Below are 20,285 nucleotides of genomic sequence, written 5' to 3'. Positions count from 1 at the left end.
AATCTCTCACCTGCGTCAGGACAAAGCCTTAGGAAGGAATAAATCCGGATGCAAACAAGCTATCAAAAGCGAGCAGCTGAGAAGTGCTGCCTGTACCAACAGATTAACAGGAGCAGGTCTGGAGGAGTGAGAAGCAGCTCCCTGATAAGGAGGCCCTGTCTCCTCCTCCCAGCCCTTCGGTTATCCTACACACACCAGCCACATCGCAGAGGGAGAAGAATCTAGTAAAGCAGGGAGCCAGAACCAAAAAGTGTTTTGAACTTGGTAAGTTCAGGTGGTGACCCAGTGATCTGCTGGGCCCACTCTGTCCCCCAGAGAATCTGCTGCCTGGTTGCATCAGCCCGCCTCTCTCCCCCTTACAGTGGACGCTTCTTCATGACGAATGCTGGTCGGTTTGCATGCCCAGCGCTCTCCACCTCCGCCCCACACACAGGAGTAAAGATTATATGAACATCAGGGCCTGGTCTTCTGCCATTCTTGGCAACTTCCATTAACCAGAGATTTTCTGTGCCACTTAAACTGTGATTCAGCCACAGCCACATAACCAACAGTGACAAAGTTCATTGGAATCTAGATTGAGTTTCTTCCTTTCTGTACTAATTCCTAGAGATTCTGAAGGTGGGAAAAGGCTCTATAAGAAGGCTTGAGTGGGAGGCAGCGGGTTGAGGTGACAGGCATGCAGCTGGAAGGCTCCAGCAGCTAGGTTTATGATTTCCCCTTCCCGCCAAGCACCGGGTTCGAAGCTGCAGTGCACGTGCAGCAGGGAGAACAGCACGAAGTCAGCGGAAGAGTCTGAGCTCGGGGCTCACATGAAGGCCCCTCACCGAGAATTTCCAGAGGGAGAGAGATACCTCTGCGCTCAGCCCACAGGGCCACTGGGGTGTCAGAAGAACAGAATGGGCAAAGGCATCTGGGCGGCGTTTGGCCAGGTGATTACTGGTGCCCAGAAGCAGAATAATCTGAAGCTCAAGCTTCAGGTGCCCTCACTGGACCAAACTCTCTCTAAGGCACTGGAAGAACAAATAATGAATTCACACGGGTGAGTGTGTGCAATTTACAGAAGAAAGGTATTTTTGTATCATTTCTTTAAAGGGCTCCAATCCATCAACTTGTAGAAGCTTTAGGCCCTTCAGAAATTGGATCCACCTCTCTAACATTTATTGTCTTGTTTTTTGGTGGTGGTGGTGGAGGGGGACGGAGAAAAGAGAAGTTATCAACAATTTCTCTGCCTCAACCCTTACTTTGTCTTGTCAAGCAAGAAGCCTCATTACAGGAATGGACTATTTTTCCTTCAAATGACGAGGCACATTATGGACAAATTTTGTGGGCAGAAGCACTTCATCACCTTTTGGTAATGAACTCTATCACAGGGACAAAAAAATGCAGCAATAACATCAGGGACACTCAGGCCCCTACCACCAAGCTTTGCAGTATTTTAATCTGCTGCACTTGCTTACTTTGTTTAAAGAGCAGAACACTTTCTCTGTTTTTTTCCACTCAAAATATATACGAGGTCTGTCCGGAAGAAGTCCAGCCATTGTTAACATAACGAGAACAGTTTTGTGCAACATCAATGCAACCTGGCAGCCAAGGAGAGTGGCCTGGAATGCGCATGCGTGAACAAAGACGACTTCACTGTACTAGTCAGTGGGAGTGGTGCACGCCTTTCAGTGAGCATGTGTACTGTGTGGCCATCACATTCAAAATGTAGAGCAATGAATCTGCATCAAGTTTTGCGTTAAGCTTGAACATTCCTGCACAGAAACTATCTGGATGATTCAGAAGCCTGCAGCTGTGGGCAACTGGTGATTGGCAGCTTCATCACAATAACATACCTGCTCATGCATCATGTTTCGTGCAGTTTTTTTTGTGAAACATCCAATAACCCAGGTGACCCACCCCCTACAGCCCAGATTTGGCACCCTGTGACTTCTGGCTCTTCCCAAAACTAAAATCACCTTTGAAAGGGAAGAGATTTCAGACCTTTGACGAGACTCAGGAAAACACAATGGGGCAGCTGATGGCGACTGGGAGAACTGTGTGAGGCCCCAAGGTGCCTACTTTGAAGGGGACTGAGGCATCATTGTCCTATGTACACTGTTTCTCGTGTCTTGTATCTTCTTCAGTAAATGTCTTTATTTTTCATATCACATGGGTGGATACCTTCCGGACAGACCTTGTGTACTGGAGCAGAGAAACAGTACTACAGCCACAAAGATTACATAATACATACCCTTCCCTCACTCTGGCGTAGAGAGTGTGAATAGAGCACAGTCCCCAGCTTAGTGCATCTATCTCAAGTAAACAAAAAACCACTTCCCGCTGCCCTCCTTGCTGCTATCAACGGACTTTTCCCATCCCAATTAACTGCTAAATATTTACAAAGCGACTGTTGAGCTTTAAGGTTGGCCACCTTTAAGATTTTAGTCAGCATGGGGGCTGGTGTACACACACCACCAGTCAGTTTGATTTAAAGTTTAAGGCCCGGCCAGCAGATTCACAGGTGCCACTGGCCATACAGATGTGGGAAGGACAGGGGCGCAGGGACACAGGGTGGTGGGAACAGTGGCGAGCTGCAGGGAACACACGTGACTCTCTGATGGGCTCCGCTCTTGTGTAAACTGACACAGCTTTCATATTACCTGGTCTCACTGGACCAAGGGTACCATTCTTAGAACTTTTCTCAAGAACTGAAAGACGGGACTGCTGAAATCAAAAACTGGAGAGAATGCAAGACTTAGAGTCAGACCACAGAGAATCTATCGATTCCAGTTGTTTTTAGCATAAACAAATGCTTTAACAGAATAAAAATGATCATTTTAGCTCCTACTGAAGAAGTGAGGTTCCTGGATCTTCCAGTTGCCAAAACACTGGAAATGTGCATTTGTATGTGACATCTGAGCTAAAACTGGCAGCCCATTCTCAACTGTGAGCTAAACAAAACACGTCTGCAGGCCAGACTGGGTCTGCTGCCGTATGACCTGTGACTTAAAGGGAAATGTCCTCCTGGCCACAGATGAATGGGGAGGCCCCAGGAGATGGTCAGACCCCAAGCCTCCGGGCTCTAATCCAAGCTTTCCTCTGTTATTGTCCAGTACACTCTTTCAAAGGACAGACCCTCTAATCCTCGTTTGTGCTGGGCTTCCTTGTTCCTGACCCTGCAGAGTCCCAGCTCTGTAATCAAACTCCCACTCAACTTTGGACTCTTCCTGGAATGCTTCCTCCAGGGCTGAGCTGTAACCAAGCCGAAAATGAACTGAATGCAAACTACCTCCAGTTGTCTGCTTCTCTCTTTAGCGGGGGGTGTTCGTGCCTCCTGGGGCAGGAACAAAGGCAAGCAGGGCCCTGCTCCCTCTCGGTGGTATTCCCAACCAAACGCCTCCACCCTACCATCCTTCTTTCTTTTGTGGGGGGAGGGGGGCTTGGATTCTGATTGTATTGCTACATTCAACTGTAGCTGTCTTGCCCATATTTATTAACTACAAACTTCCTGAAAACTGAGCATACCATTTAAAACCCTCAATTACTTCCTGTTGATCTGAGGATAAAGCTCAAAATCATTAATGTGACCTGCGAGGCTTTGGTTTCATGTCCTTGAAAATGCCCTGTTCTTTCCTGCCTCAGGACCTCTGCACACACCCTGTCCTACCCAGAACCCTCGCCCAGCCCATCGCTGCCTCCCCTCCACTTTCACTTCAGTCCCTCGCTGCTTTAGGTAACGTCATCGTCCTTCAGATCAGCTGTGTCCAGTCAAAACACCGGGTCCGGCAGAAGTAACGCCTGCTTCAGTGTGGTGGGTGGGGCACGTGAACGTCTCACACGAGATGGACAGCAATTTGAACACTTCACCTAAAATGTCACATGCTGTGCTTGCGTGTGATATTGTTATGTTACAGAATCACATGCTTGTATTTCGTAATGAAAGAGTTTGGAATTTAAAAAGGGGCATTATTTGTGCCGGGACCTGTATAATGCAAGTCACGTATGTTCTAAAGCCATATTAAAAGTTAGAAAGGAATAGGCAAAATTAATTTGAGTAATGTATTTTATTTACCCCTATGGGTTCAAAAATTATCATTCCAAGATGTGATCGATATAAAACGCTTAACGAGGTATTTCACATTCTTCTTTTCACAGTAAGTCTGGTGTGTATTTCTTTTCATTGAAGCCTGGCGTGTACTTTATACTAAAGCACACCTCACTCTGGACTAGCCACACTTCAAGGGCTCATCAGCCGCACGTGACCAGGGGCTACTGGACTGAAGGGGGCGCGTTAGAGCTCAGCTTACACGTTACACTGCAAGCTGCTCCACAGTCGGTCTGCCTGACGGCCGTACCCCTAGGACCCGGCCTGCCACTGGACACACAGGTACTTAGTAGGTGTGCCGACCGAACCCAAGTCTATTCGACAAAGGTGATTACACTGCACTAATGAGGCTGAGGCTTGACAGTTTCAGTGGGAAGTGCCAAAGCAAAAACATTCAGTTGGCAGGCCTGAGATGCTAGAAAGCTTTAACTCTAGAAGCCCAGCGTATTTAATGGCACAGCCAGAGCCAAGAATAACCACACATTATATCTTTGTATGCTTTCCAGTTGAGTATGCTCACGAACGGCCATAATCTCCACAGAAAAAGAGAGACTCCAATTAACTTGCTCAAAAACATTAGCCACCAAGTGGCAATTTTAGGTCTTCTCCCCCCCGCTACCTGAGCTTTTCCCGCCTCGCCCCTGAAGACTTGAGAGTCTTGATTTGAGGACCTGGGCTCACTTGGCTTCATTTCACAGGAACGTCTTCAGTCACAACTTGTCTTTCCAAACCCAGGCAGCATTTTGTAAAAGGAGTACAAGCAAGGTGGCTATAAAGGAGGCTCGCCTTCCAGCTGTTACCGAGAAAGACCTCAGGACACAAAGCCAAACTGGGCAACAGTCGCCCCAGCTTACAGCTATCACACAAAGAGTACGCACTCCCCACCCTCAAATTAAAAACTGTTCTTTGTAAATATCAACTGGTATTTTTGGTGACGCTCACCACCCTGGAGTTGGTTCTTTAGGCTCCTCATTTACCCCTCGGCAAGGGTTACCAACAGTTGAATTAAGCACTAATTGTAGTTGATGATTTACTGATTCTTCCTACCAAAGAAGGGCCACATAGGTCACTGAATTCATACCCCGGGCTTCCTTCCTTTATAAAGTATGCTATAGCTAAAAAAAAAGATTGTGCTTTTATACGACTGTGTCTCATCTTCTTGCCCTTTCTTTTTGTGGTGTTTTTCCTTTCTTCTCACCGTTACATGTCTAGTTCCCTGACTTGTGCCTTGCCCACTCTACAGGAACGGTCTCTCAAAAGATTGCAGATTAATTATTTCTTAAGTACAGACCACCTTCTCTCAGGACTCACACTCAGAAGCTGACTACTTCCATCAAGAAAAAAACTTCTTTGAGATTTCAGGGCTGCCCTGGCTGGTGTGGCTCAGTGGATTAAGTGCCGATCTGCGAACTGAAAGGTCCAGTTTGATTCCCAGTCAGGGCACATGCCTGGGTTGCAGGCCAGGTCCCCAGCTGGGGGTGTATTCAGAAGCAACCGATCAACATAAATCTTCCACCTTGATGTTTCTCTCTCCCCCTCTTTCTCCCTCCTTTCCACTCTCTCTAAAAACAAATAAAATCTTTAAAAAAAAAAGATTTCAGGGCTGCACTTCCTCCAGCTCTTCTATTGTCATGTCCTGGTCTTAAGTCTCTGTGTTTTCCTACCCACCAGAAATAGTACTATGATGGCGAAGACATCATATGACGTCATAGCAGCTAACATTCACGGAGCGCCCACCATGTGCTTGGGACTCTGAATCTTCAGCCACCATCCTGTGGGGGAGGTACTGGGATTGGTCCCACTGTACAGATGCAGAAACTTAGCAGGAGAGGTTAACTTGCCCAAGACCACACAGACTGTGGCTGGCAGAGCAGGAGTTCCGTCACAGGCAGACTGGACCCCAACACCTACACGCAGGCCTTAGAGCACTCTGCTACATCGCCACACTGGCACCCAAGGCTCTGTCCTCCATCCTTAGAAACCCAACTCTCCTTACTATTTAATCACATTAAAATGGGTGATTTATAAACTGACAGTGCCAAGTACTCCTCAGTCTCCCTGGTCTGCTTAATTAAGTCATTTCTCAGACACGTGTTGCAGACCCCATTGGAACACGGCACAATGCTAGGCCTATGAGGAACACGGAAACCAACATGGATTGTGTCTGCAAGGAACTGGTGAGGGAAAGGTGCCGTGGCGGGGGGCCCCGGGCGTGGGAGCGGTATGTATTACTAAAGCCGAAAGCAATCCACATCATGAGATAACACTCCATTCCTAAGGGAGGTGAAAAAAAAAGAGAGAGAGAGATTATTTCTGAGTAAGGCTTCATGGACATGGCACTATTTAAGCTGGATTGGAAAGATGTTTAAGATTTAGATTTACAGAAAAAGGAAAAGGAAGTCCAGCCTAAGGGACCAGTGAGTGGAGGCAAGGGAGCAGACTCTTATGAAAACTGGAGGCCCACGCGAACCGACTGGAGCGTACGTAGGGTGACCACATGTCCTGGTTTTCCAGAATCTTGCTTTAGGGCTGCTTCCCCAGCATAATTACTATAGGGCCCTTTCCACACTCGCATGTCCCATTTGGGAAATTATATGATCACCCTAAGTATAGGGTACAACAAGGAAGTAGGAGGAGGCTAGCCTAGAAAGATAAGACTGAATAGTGACTTCACAAGGGCCTTGTGCCAAAGCATGTAGGTTCTCTAAACACTGGGGCATCATTAAAGGTTTAATAATGTGTATTTTAGGGGAACCTGACAGCACTTGCAAATAGTTTGAGATGGGGAAAACCAGGGATATGAATACTTGTGAGGCTCTCACCATAATTCTGGTAACAGAGAATGGAGACCTGCAGCAGGGTAATGGCTGTTGAAATGTGACAGAGATGAACGTGAAAGACACACAGCTTAGCTGGGGTGGTGGCAGCTCTTTCATAGAAGGGCAAACAGTGAATTCTGCAGGCTTGTTGTGCTATGTGGTGCTACATTCTGCCACTGTCGCTGAACGCAGCCGCAGATAATACACAGCTGAATAAATGAGGCTATGTTCCGATAAAACTTTACGTACGGACACTGAAATTAGAATTTCATGTAATCTTCATGCACATGAAATATTGTTCTTCTTTGATTTATCTCAACCATTAAAAAATGTAAAAACCATTCGTTGTTTGTGGGTTGTACAAAAGCAGGTAGTGGGCCAGAAGGCCTTAATTCGCAATACCTGGCCTAGCGGAATACCATCCTCTGACCTACTAATCACATCACCGTTTTGAAGCTGTAAGCATCCTGCCACGGAACAATCCCACCACTGTTAAATCACCCGATTTTATTATTGGCCAGGATGGCGAGTACCTTGAGTAATGGCATCCCACTCATAATCGTTTTTCTTCCTCACCGAATACAATACTGAGAACATTTAAATCAGTCCGAGTAGTTTACCTTTGCTTAATTATTTAATAATGGGTTAAAGGAAAACTATAAGGAGAAATTATTCATCTTGTTAACCAACTTCAAAAACATAATCTGTCACTTTGACGTGCTTCACTTCTACCAGACATCTCCATAAATTGTCAGGGCGCCTCGCACTTCCAATGAGTATTTGCTCAAGAGCAGGTGCTGTGCAATTAATTGCCTTGGCAATACAGAAACAAGTACGTGATTCAAAGGAAACACACTTTGCAAGTGACTTATATTTTCAAATACCCTTTGTGCTGTGCGTGTGTGTGTGTATTCTAAACTGCCTAGACAGCAAAAAATACGCTTTCCATAAACGCCACCATAAAATTGAAGTTATGTTGCAAAATCCGCATCCTTTCGGCAAGGCGGGGATGGAGAGAGTAGGTAGGTAAGTGACTGGTGCGCGTGCAAGGCACTGCACTTACTGAGGCTACTTCTACATCATCTCCAGAACCTCTAGGTAGTTTCCACAAAGGCAGCCTAACAATCTAACGGCTGCCTCCCACTCCTGCCCCTTACTAAACCATGTAATTTTGCATGCGTCCCCCATCCCTACCATATCTGAGACATGTCCTGTCTTCCTGTCTAACGCTCCTAGGACATTGCTTCCTCCCTTCCTCAGGGATTTGAAAAGTAATAATGTCTAATATTCTATTATGACAACTCATGAACAGGTAGGAAAAACTACAGGATAAAGACCAGCCTAAAGCTTTTGTTTTCCATTTCCCGCATCCAAAAATTGAGTAAGAAATGTGATCAATGACATAATGTTGAAGTGATAGAAAGCAAGGGATACAGAGCCGGAGCTGCTCTGACCCAAAGCTTACCCTGCAATGCTAACTGATAAAATGCCACCACGGACCCCTCCCATGTTTTTCCTGGTCCAAACATCACTACGTAACTCAAACCCTACTGCAGTGGGACCCTAGCTCTGCAGAAGATACACCGGCTATATATTTGAGGATATAAAAAGGAAAAAAAAAAAAAGGAGAAGAGAGACAGGTTAACCATGTTTCTGATAAAGTAAAAATGAACAGTTCTTATGGGAAATGAAATCTGGAGCTGAGTCCCTTAGAATCTTAACAAAATATGATTTCCCCCAAATCAAGCTCATATTAAAAGTTCAAACAAGAGCGCACCTAAAAGTACCCAGTGGCCCACCATCTATTACTCTTCCTAGCTTTACAGTAACTTTTCCATTCAGATTGGCATTATAAACACACCTCTTTACAGGAGCGAATGCTACCACCTACAGGTGTGTTTTAGGCACTATTACCCTGTCATTCTCCAACTTGACATCTGCTACTGATCACTTGTTACAAGGGGAACCAACCACAGCAGGCAGACCCCCGTTCCCAGGAAAGACATGCACATACTCATGTGTCATGAGATGTCTGGTTCCTGGGCGTGTTGCCTGTTCCAGCTGGCATGGCATCACCGACGTGGACAACACCCACTCATGACACCTCCTTCCGATCACTGGTTACTTATTTCGCCAGAGTAGTAGCTTTTGTCGACACAAACTCCACCAAATCCCAACAGTTTTAAGTCAAGAAACCAGGATATCAGTCCCAGCTTTGCTACTCACTGACAGTGTGAACTTGACCAAGTTATTTAAACTCTCCGGACTTCAGGATCCTTATCCAAAAAGGTGGGGATAATGACATTACTGTCCTCCAGGGGCTAGGAGGGAGACTAAATGAGATTGTGGTGAAGCACTCTAACAAAAAGTGAGGGGCATTCTGGGTTGAATGGAGCAGGCTTTAGCTAACACACGAAGACTAGCACAGACCTCAGGCGATCTTACCTTGCTGATGGCATGAGCAGAAGCAAAAGCTGAGGATAAAGTAAAATGAGGTGAGTAAAGAGAAAAAGTTAAATTAGGTAGTGGAAGGAGGAACGAAATCAAATGAGGTGTGCGTATGTGTTGGTGGGGGTGGCGGTGGGGGTAAAGCCGATGGGAAGATACAGTCCCGGAAGCATACTAAATGCTGAGCAATATTCTGCAATCCAAATGCTTCAATGAGGTGGCTAACATTTCATTTACATTTTATAGAGTATGTTTTTCCACATCTGTGGCCAAGTTTCAGTGAAAGATTTTTGGTAAGTAATTCTTTTAGTCCTATTTCCCCACATAAACATTCTCTCACACCAGATTTCATTCCAAGGATTTCAAGAGACCCATCAGGTCAAACATTTGCATGGCTGAATTTAGATGCATCAGTCGTTACTTAAAATGAAAGGTGCCACTTAGTTTCAACCACCAGTAGGAAGCAAAAGAGGAAGAGAGAGCAAAAGATCTACCCAAACACTACCAGTGGTTGCCTCTGGGTGATGGAATAGAAAATGACATTTTCCACTACATTATACCTCTGTACAACGGTCAGTCTGTAAAATGGCCAAATTTTCTCCCATGGTCCATTTGGCTTAAACATGGACACAAAACAACAAGTATTATCTTCACAGCTGGGAAGTTTTATTTGCTAACAGATTAGTATGGAATTTGCGGCAATGAGGCTCTGTTTATGTAAATATTTGTGGTAGAAAATGTCTAATCATCTTCACTTTAAAGCAGATCTTTAACCCAGGCACGGACCTCAGAAATAATCTAAGGCAACTCCCACTTCTTAAAGATGCAAAAATTAAGAGTCAGAGAGTTGAAATGATTTGTTGAAGATCTCACAAACAGCAACGGCTTCAAGACTAACACCTACGTGTCTTGACTTGCAACTCAGAGCTCCTCCCACTACACCGTTTGTTTGAATTAGGCGTCTCTGAAGTCCACCCCAATCTGAGAAGCATCTCTGGTGTGTGGGGGGTGCTGCATGAAACCAGAGATGGATAAAACCTAGGCCCTGGCCTCAGGGGAGCCAGTTTTAGAATAAAGGACACGTTGACACGTGTTCTGCTTTCTTTCTGGAAAATCTTATTAGCCACTGGTGAAAAACATTTTTCGATTTTATTCTCCAAAGTCTGCATTCAGTCAGTTAACATGCTGGTACCCCTCTCAAGCTATAAACCCTCCATAATTTGGAAGGGAGGTGGTTGGGGGATGGAAGTTATCCTAAGTTAGCTAACAACCAATTATCCTTCAACACTTAACCGTGAACTTTGCTTCCCTTATGCCTTTCTATCGCCCTTCTCTAGTAATGCAGCGCCCCCCTATACCTTTGAAAGGTGGAGAAATACACTTATTTTTTAAAATATTTTTAGTGGCTCTAAGAACCTGTGATTTGGCTCCAGATTTGAGCGCTGCATGAAACCGTTGCAGACACTCACCTCCTTCTCCTTCCTTGGCATTCGGGTGTTTTCCGTCTACTTAGACTTTTCAGGCTAGGTCTGCCATCGCCGTAAATATAGTGGCACGGCCCTGAAAAGACACTGAGCTTCCTTCCAGGAGCCCTACCATTGAAGGGGCTCTGCCAGACGTCCAAGAGTGAGTTCATCCCTCCCTTCAGTTCCTATTTATTCGTGCCACCAAGACATCACTGCCAAGGAGCGTCCTCCCGTCAGCTGACAGATCTGTGACTCCCAGGCAGGTTCATTCTGAGAAAGGGACAGCAGAGGGGGACCTGGGGGATACGTGAAGGGTTGGCTTGAGGGGCGGACTAGTGAGCGCCAGATTCAAAGACTGAACCGGGGGAATAAAGGAACCGGCCTTCCCGCACTCCAAAATAAACCATCACATTATTTAAAAATGGAAACGTTCTCAATAGCAATATTCTAAAACAAAATCACTCACCTGCAAAGAGGCCACCAGCAGCACCCGCTCCTCACAGCCGCTGAGCAGGCTGCGCCGCCTAGGACTCATCCTTGCCGCCGGCATCAACGCTCTTTTCTAGCCTAAGTGCCAGAGGGGCCGGTACTAGCGCTCTGCCTATTGGAGGATTGAGATGTCACTCTTTTACGGCCCCGCCTTACTCCCGGGAACCGGTTGATGTCTTTTCCGTTTCCCAGATCCCTGGGGTAGAAAGTGAGGCTATGATTGGCTGGCGGCGGAGACGAGCACACTTCCGGACCAGTAAACAGCTGGCTTCGACACCGGTGGGCGGGCTTGGGCCTGGGTATGTAGAAAAATAACGCCGGGAGAGTCGGCCCCGCCACGGAAAAACCTGTGGTCTGGGGATCTCTTAACCCGCTGAGGTTCTAGAAAGCATTTCGCGTCGTAAGGGAAGGGCTTGCCGATGTAGAGAAGTGTCGGCGGAATCTTGGAAGTGACGAGGTGATGCCTTTTTTTGCTCGTGGGAGACTTCGATCCGGGGAAGGAGGTGGGCAGTGTCTAGGAGGAAAGCTGCATCTTTTCTGGTTTTAAATCTCAAATAGTGATTAAAACAAAAGCCTTTACAGTGCCGGCTTTCTGGGCAGTAGCTCATCCGCGCTGTCTCTTAGTATTACAGAGATTCCACTTAGGCAGGTCCCTGCCGCTGTTTTGGTTGGGAGAGAAAAGTGATAAATGGAATGCATTGAAGCTTATACAACAGAGGGAGGATGCAATGGAATGAGGAGAATTATAAATGTGGAGGCCACAATTACTGAACTGGAGAAAACTAGAAAAATACCCGAAGCCTGCCACGAGGCCCTATAATCTTCTAAGCAGGCTAGAACTATTGCACAGGGCTTTGAAGCATAAAGGTCAGAACTTTTCTTTTGAGTAGGTGAGAAAGATAAGGAATGGTATGTTTGCCTGACCACATGGGGAATTCCCCTTCGCGATTTCTAGAAGCTGCCCTACTTAGTGTTGAGCGTCCTCTTTGGAGGATTTCCTATTTCATTCTCTACCAGTCCAGGAGCTCTGTGGCTGCCAAGCAGGTCCTCAGAGTGATTATCATATATTCGAAAAGATCCTCTTTCCACATTTTTAACTCTGTGACAAACTATGTGTCGAATTCATTAAGACCTAAGTGTTTGTAGTTAGTTCTATACCTCACTTACCCTTGTTAGAGCGTAAGAATTACTCCGGGGGTCTTAGAGGTCAGACGTTGCCAAGTCCTCCTGGGAGACCACAGATCCAATGCCTGACAGGTCGCAGGGGTAGATTAAGTCCCGTCTAGTGATCGTAGGAATTTAACTTGCAACTGGAGGAGGCGCCTTCCAGTCTTGACTCCCAGGAATCCAACTTCGAAGCCCTATACTCTTACCCACTTGCTCTTCTTTTTCTCCGTGATGGATGGGGATTAAGTGAGGGGAAAGTTTTTCTACTGTAGAGTTGTACAAAGCTCCCTAACTCAGTGCCCAGCATCCATTCTCTGGAGGATAAAGACAGCCTTTCACAAGGGTCTTAAAAAATTTGACAAGTAGGGATACTTACCTCTGCACTTAGGACACCTGCTCGTTGGGTTTAGTTTTGCTTTGCTATGGATACCCGTGGAATGCTAGCTCGTCTCATAGAACATTAACAATGTCAAGCATCACCTGCCTTGTAGAATCTCATTGTACAGGCGAGGACTCTGAAGTTTAAGAGATTTATTCAGAATTATTTAGCGGGTTGAGGGTAGAACTGGGACAAAGACCCAACGGTGCTAATTCATAATTCTGGGAGAATGCTTCCTCTCCTGCTGCTTCCCCTCCCTCCCGCACCCCAAATCAATAAACTTTTTAAAATCAAGATTACAGATTTTAAAACTAACTTGCATTAAGGCCCATCGTGAAGAATTTGATTCTGATATAGCAAGCAGTGTAGATACTATGGAAATAACTCAGTGTCTCATGTCCTATTTTACTTCAAGCAATTCTTAATGAAGTTCCACTTTCATCCAAACAAAATGAAAATGCAGTAATTTATTATAGCCATGTTTTACTTTCCACTATGTCTGTATATCAAAAAACCAATATTAACGCATACTGCACTTTAGGGATTAGGTAGCAGATTGTCTTATTCGGGACCTGAATGAAACACTGTTTTATGATAACATACATACTTGGCCATAATAATTTCACAGCTTTTTACACAGAATCCCCTTGTAGGTGGGGTTGAGCCGGGCCACCAAGCATCAAAACATCATCCACTCACCTACGATGTTCTGCCTTTTTCTTCCCAGGCCGAGCCATTGGCTTTCCTCCCTCCCTCGGACAAAGTGCAGAATTAGTTGGTCCTGTATCACAGGTACAGAACTGTCTGCACATCTTAACAGTTGCCAAGGTGCGTGCATCATGACCTGGTTGTTTGCTGCTAGTATCTAGTCTTCCGCCACTCCCTACGTTTTTCAGGGTCAGATTAAAATCTGCCACTCACAGTCTAGTGTAATAGGCCCGTATTTGGCTTCCATTGCCCTACTAAATACAGGACCTCTCTATTGAAACCAAAAATGAATTGCTCCAATGGATCAGCCATGGAGACCCACAGAAGGGATCCGAAAGCCACCTGTCCTTTCATTTCACATGTTAAAACATAAAATCCTGTGTGAAGAACAATGGAGACAATTTTGAAATAACTTTGCAATCTCTGAAGGTACATTGCTTGACCTCAGCCAGTCTTTACCTGTGAAACATGGATAAACCTAAGTGGCCAATGTGAAAATTAAATGAATTAATGTAGTGTATACGTGGCTCTTGGAAAGCATTCCGTAAATGGTACTGATTCGTAACAGTTACAGTAATGTTAAATAGAGAGTGTTTTAACTACACTTACAAGTACTCTTACTTTAAGACCTCAGTAAACTCTGGGCCCTGTGCTTTCCTCCCCTTCCCGGGATCACTGAAGAGGTAATAGGGCAGGAATTTCCCGGTACCTCACTGCTCTCCAGAGAGGCGACCGTCAGGAAGTGAATGTCCAACCAGGTACAGACCAGCGGCAGGTTCAGGAGCCTTCCGTCCTGGGAAGTCTGAGTTACGTGAAATTTCCCTACTCTAAATCTCAGCATTGAGCATCCTGGGGCAGGTAAAGAGCCAGGTCAATTATTTTTTCCCCCACTCTTAATTCTGAGGGGGAGATAAATAATTTTGGTGTGTGGGACAAGGTTGAAAAAGGAGGAAACTTGCAGAAAATCAAATGAGGCACTGTCCCCTTTTACAAAGTCTGCTTAGGTTAAAAAAAACGTATTTCTTTAATGCTCGTCTTTTCTGTGGTGGTAAGCAGAGTTGTCACAATTTCTGTCCTGTGGAGTTATGTCTCATACTATACCATACTTATTATAACTTTTTATTAACAAATATTTATTATATGAGGTTTAGGAAAGAATTTAAAATACCCATGATCTTATTAACTTTTATTTTCTTCTGTTTTTTCCCTGTAAATCAATTAATTTAAAAAGATCGGAATAACGAGAATGGTTTGCGTGACATCTCTGTAACCTGGCAGCCAAGGAGCGTGGACTGGAATGAGTGTGAACAATGATGACTTCACTGTACTAGTCAGTGGGGGTAGCAGACACCTTTGAGTGAGCATGTGTACTGTGTGTCCATCACATTCAAAATGACTGAGCAGGTGGAGCAACGAATCTGCATCAAATTTTGCGTTAAGCTTGAACGTTCCACCGCGGAAACTATTCAGATGATTCAGAAGGCTTTTGGGGACAATGCAATGAGTGCAGAGCAAATAAAAGTGTGGTACAAATGCTTCAAAGATGGTCAAGAATCTGTTGAAAGTGATGCACGTTCTGGAAGGCCTGCAACAAGCAGAACACCTAAGAATGTTGAACATGTACGGGCCACGATCAACAAAGATCGGAGGCCAAGGTGACTCCGCCCCACTACAGCCCAGGTTTGGCACTCTGGGACTTCTGGCTCTTCCCAAAACTAAAGTCACCTTTGAAAGGGAGGAGATTTGAGACCATCGATGAGATTTAGGAAAATATGATGGGCCCCTGATGGCGATTCCAACAAAGGATTTTACAGTGTTTTGAACAGTAGAAGAGATGCTGGGAGAACTGTGTGAGGTCCCAAGGTGCCTACTTTGCAGGGGACTGAGGTGTCATTGTCCTGTGTACAGTGTTTCTTGTACCTTATATCTTCAATAAATGTCTCTATTTTTCATGTTACATGGCTGGATACTTTATGGACAGACCTAATACACTGTTTTGCAGGAACATTTACTTAATTTATCATGACCATCTCCCCATGTCATTTAATATTCTTCTTCAATATATAATTCTGTCATGTGAGTGTGCTTTGGGTATTATACCTCACAGTTCAGCAAATCTTAAGCATTGAGTTTTTCGTTTTCTCGAAAAGATCCAGGTATTTAAATGGGCCGCCTGTTTCCCTGAATGACAGGGTGTTCTGGGACTGTCTGCTGAGCCGAAGGCACTGCCCGAGGGGTGGGGCAGCCTTCTTTGCTGAGGGTGATGAAGTAGCAAGGAATGCTTTGCTCTGTCCTGGTATTGGCAGACCTGAGAAAGGTAAAGCCACTTAAAGCCAGAAAACACCTGGAGGGTTGCCCTTTAATCCCTGCTTTTCTCAGGGATTCCTGTCCTTGAACCTGAAGAAAAAGTGGTTAGGTGAGAGAAAATTGCGGGAGGGTTCGGAAATCAGGGCTCTATTAGTAAAACCTCACAAAACTCCTGGCATAGGTATCTCCATTCATAGACAGAAAGTGAGGCTCAGAGAGAGTTAGTGTGAGCCTGCACAGCTAGTCGGAGTTAGACGCAGGCTTGGGTGTGAAATTCGAACTCTGTCCACCGTATTCCCACTGCTCCTTAAAACTGATGGATGTAATGCGTTCTTCTTTTTCCCCCTGTGGGAAATTTGTCAGTTTTCTGAAAGATACTTGTTATTTGCTCCAATAAATAAATAAATAAAATCTGACTAACCAAGAATTTCTTCTTCCTTGAGTTTTCTGAGTTGGCTCTTTCTTTGCCAAAAGAATATATCCTCATTTTTTGTTGAATCAGATGACTTAGTTTTCCTCCCACGTAGTATTTGCTTGTTTTCTTACAGAAGTGACCTCACTGTACACGTTGGCGGGTCAAAGTCATGAAAGGAAGTTCTTACAAACCTGGCAGCAATATAACACAATACATAGTGCCCTTGGCTTTGAGGATTCATGAAGTATGAATATATATATATACACACACACTTACTTTTCTAGTTAGTCTCATAAACTGGTTCTGAAGGAAATTCTAGAAGAGGCTTTCCCGGATTGCTGCGAGACGGGAAGCAGCATTGAAATGGGTGTAAAACCTCTCAATAGGACGCTTTGAAGGCAGTAAGTAGCACTTTTTGGAAATGTAATTTCTAGAATGTTTTGTTTAAGTCTCTATGTAATCCAATCAAAATTAATTTCAGTCAGTGGAACATGTTTTAAAATATTCTTTCCATCCGTCCACCCCATTCTACCCCGTGTACACGTGCAGACACACACACACACACACACACACAAAAACATAGTCCAGGCTACCATGACCTCTTGCTTGGGTTTTCTCAGTAGACTCCTAACAAATTCTCAGCCCTCTTTGCTCTCTGCTAGGCAGCCAGGGTGATTGGTATTGGTAGAACACCTTAGCGATCATGCCACACAGCTAACCCCCGACTCCCCTGAGCTTAAAACACTGCAGTCACTTCACGTTGCCCTAATATTGGCCTTTTTCTTCCTCACTTTGGCCATTAGGCCTTTGTACATGTGTTTTCTCTTCCAAGTTAAAGGCTGCTCTTTTTCCAAGTTGAAACAGAACAAGAATCCAAGTTTCTCAACTCCCAGGCTGAATCTCTACTGCAGTGTACTACTGGAGACTAATAATTATTCAACAGGAAAGTGTGATTCACTGGTTCAAAAGAAACACAATAATGGGCAAGAGCGTGGGCTTTGGGGCCAGGCTGTGTCGGTTCCAGCCCTGGCTCTGTTCTGTTCTAACCATGTGATCTTAGGCAACTTGCTTAACATTCTTGCCTCATTTCTTCTGTTGTATGAGCCTAGTAACGATATCTACCTCAAAAAGCTATGTTATTTAAATAAGTTGACACATGGAAAGAGCTCAATAAATTTTAACTTTAAAAAGTTTCAATGATAGATTAAGGACCCAACATAAGTTTTAAGGTACAGGACAAAATCAACCTTGTTGATTTTCTCATCTCCTGAAGAAAAATAGACACAGCAAGTAACTGGGAGGCCCTCCCGGGGCAGGGAAAGGCTGGTCCTAGCAGATAAGGTTTCAGAGGCTGCACTATGTAGGGAAAGGCATGTGATTACTTAGTCAAAACAAGTGCCAGGCCACAGATGCAAATGAGTTGAGATAACATGAAGCCTAAGGGGTGTAAAACATACACAGAGAAAAATATTAAAGAAATCTAATATAGTATAAAATCACAACAGCAAACAAAGGACAATCTACTTACAAATGAAATCATCTTAAGCTTCTAAACTAAGCTCTGTTATGTAAAACATCTTTTCCTTGTGTGATAAGCATTTCCCTGGGTCCCAGAATTTGGCTTTGAGAGCTACCATTTCTATAGCTACTTGTAAAATATACACACACACACACATATACACATACATATATACACATATACATATATATATTCAAAGAGAAGCTACTTGGCCTATAGATCTGTGACTCCAACATGAGTGAGAGAGTCTTTTTTATGCTTCCCATTGGCATCCTCACAGAATCTTCATTAATTAAATTAAGAAAATAGCTTGACTGGCCTCATTTATTAGTGAGTTTTCAAGTAAAGAATGATGACAGAAACCATCAGTTATTACCAACAACTGAATGTCAGTTTTTCAATGCCAGTGGAGGGAGGAAGAGGGGGGGATACTCACGAGTCTCTGACATCACCTGTCTCTGAGGTGTCAGGTAAGAAAAAGAGGTAAGTCACCTGTTGGCAACCACAGGTTGTAAATTTTTTTTTAAATTTTATTTATTCATTTTTAGAGAGAGGGGAAGGGAAGGAGAAGGAGAGAAACATCGATGTGTGGTTGCCTCTCACGTGCCCCCCACTGGGAACCTGGCCCACAACCCAGGCACTTGCCCTGACTGGGAATTGAACCGGTGACTCTTTGGTTTGTAGCCCACGCTCAATCAACTGAGCTACACCAGCCAGGGCTGTAAAAATTTTTAAGAAGGGTTACATACGTGGTATTCTACGCTAGTGGTGATGTGTATGGTGAGCAATAGCGAAGGCTCTGATCCTGGGTGCTTCTTGGTGAGATGACGCGCTGAAACTCAGGTTGCTGTGACCCCTGCTCACCCAGTAACAGCTGAAGCACAAAACTGCAGGGCAAACGACCTACATTTCTTCACCTCTGGAACACAAGCAAGTATATGAAGGCCAGGCATCTACAGCTTGCCAAAACTTCCTGTTAGAAATTATTTTTAATACCAACAGGAAAGAACCTGTGTTCTCAGCTCCAAAACTAACTATATTTGGCAAAATATTAGACTAACTTCAACAAAATATTATGGAAAACTAAATTTTTTAGCTCCCCAAAAAGGCAAATTTAGCAAATTTATTATATGTTACATGTATTCTTCTTTCCCTAAACTCACTCGTATTATGCTTTGTTGCATCTCTGCCTTCTCTAAAAAAGGAAAGGGGTGGGGCATGGAGAGAAGAGCCAAAAAGGAAAAGGAAAAAGGAAAAAACAAGTAAAACCTTGAGAAATACACAGGATCTGGTCTCAATCAGTGAATCAAACCAACAAGTAACAAATTATTCATTGAATGTCTCCTAATGTTTGAGAACTTGTTAGGAATTTTGAGTGAAGTGAATTAATAATACTTTTAGTGCCTCTGTCACTCTGCCAGGAGCAGGAGATAAAGATAAACGAAACGAAACGTCGTCCTTGTCCTCAAGGAGCATGGCCCAGCAGGAGAGAGACCAACTCATGAACTACCCGTGACAGTCCATCAACCACAAGTGCAAGGGCAATTAGTGCAGACTCGCAGTCTGTTTTGGTTGGAAGGGGAGCTTCAGTGTCTGTGGGGGGAGGGATCAGGGGTGAGAAGTTGGAAGGGATGTGACAAGTTTAGCTACATAATGGAGAGGTGAAGTGTGAGCAATGGTATCCAAAATTAATAGAATTTCAGTCAGAATTGAAAATTAGATTGTGGCACTGGTTGCACGATTATATTAAACTCAATAACACTCATTAATTGCATGCTAAAAATGGGTAAAGTTAATGGTATATAAACTATACCTAGGAAAAAACCCTGATTTTTTACAAAGAGAACACTGGCTTTTGAAACAGTTACATGCGAACAGATTCCTGGTTACTAGTTGCGGGATCTCGGTCAAGTTATTTAGCCTCTCTGATCTTCAGGGTCCTTGTGTGAAATAGGAATAATGATATCTAGCTCAGTGCTGTTGGGAAGATTAAATGGGACAGTGTATTGAAAGTGCCTGTCACAATATCATACTCAGTTTGTGATAGTTCCCTTCCTTTTCCCTGGGCTGTTTAATGAGTGTTTAATGGTTTCTGCTTTCCGCCAGGCACTTTTGTTCGCTGTGTCTTCTGACTTCCTTTCAGTAGAATTTGACTGATTATTCCCCCATTTCTCTTCTTATGTCCTTCCTAAGCACCCTTGTCAAGCCGCTTACCTATACTTCCAATGGGACTTCTCTCTGCCTTTGCCTATCGCTATTTCCACCTGCATGGTGTTTCTGATCCTCCTTCACTTATGGACTCCTGAATCCTTTTTTCATTTATTTTTTAGGATTTAAAATTGTATAATATTTCATACATAATGAGAAGAATGAAGAATGATTTATAAACACCGCATTTACCCCCCAGCTTTATTGCATGTTAACATTCTGTCATATATCCTTGAGAACTTTTCTTTTCTTTTCTTTTTTCCCCCAATTTTT

At 44.3% G+C, this 20,285-nt stretch overlaps 1 protein-coding gene across 1 annotated transcript in view; it reads right to left on the bottom strand.

The window, feature by feature from the left end:
- Positions 1-11,407, bottom strand: part of BPGM (bisphosphoglycerate mutase) — a 28,400-nt gene extending 16,993 nt beyond the window's left edge. The window contains exon 1 of the mRNA XM_024555124.4: positions 11,287-11,407. The gene's annotated coding sequence lies outside the window, so the exon portion shown is untranslated. The remainder of the gene's footprint in view (positions 1-11,286) is intronic.
- Between the last annotated feature and the right edge of the window lie 8,878 nt (positions 11,408-20,285).

This window comes from Desmodus rotundus, chromosome 6 (genome assembly GCF_022682495.2).
Source record: "Desmodus rotundus isolate HL8 chromosome 6, HLdesRot8A.1, whole genome shotgun sequence".
NCBI classification, from domain to species: Eukaryota; Metazoa; Chordata; class Mammalia; order Chiroptera; family Phyllostomidae; genus Desmodus; species Desmodus rotundus.
The sequence above is the reverse complement of the archived record's forward strand: the minus strand, read 5'-3'. Positions and strand labels throughout refer to the sequence as shown.